Below are 539 nucleotides of genomic sequence, written 5' to 3'. Positions count from 1 at the left end.
TATATATATATATATATATATATGTATGTATATGTTTGAGTGTGTGCGTTTGTCTTCTCACCATCGCTTGACAACGAATGCCGGTGTGTTTACGTCCCCGTAGTCTAGCGGTTCGGCAAAAGAGACCCCCTAGAATAAGTACCAGGCTTACAAAGAATAAGTTCTGGGTATATTTGCTCGACTAAAGTCGGTGCTTCAGCATGGCCGTAGTCAAATGACTGAAACATTGAAAACGTCATAAGTTTTGGATCTGAAATTGCAGGAACCAGGAAGCATAATTGCATGCGGAGCGATGTGTAGTAGCTGCATTTGAAACACATGCTGGTCATTGTTTTATATACTGTAGAAAATTGTTTTGAATAAAATACTTTACACGTGAATAAGTCTCCACTCTTTCCTTTGTTTTCAATTAGAGAGAGCAGTAGAAGGAACAGTGAAGGAAGGATGGAAGAAAGGACAGGAGAAAGAGTACAATTACAAGTGAGAGGACGAGAGAGAAAGAGAGAGAGAGAGAGAGAGAGAGAGAGAGAGAGAGAGAG

This window comes from Octopus bimaculoides, chromosome 27 (genome assembly GCF_001194135.2).
Source record: "Octopus bimaculoides isolate UCB-OBI-ISO-001 chromosome 27, ASM119413v2, whole genome shotgun sequence".
NCBI lineage: Eukaryota > Metazoa > Mollusca > Cephalopoda > Octopoda > Octopodidae > Octopus > Octopus bimaculoides.
This window is presented reverse-complemented; position numbering follows the sequence as displayed.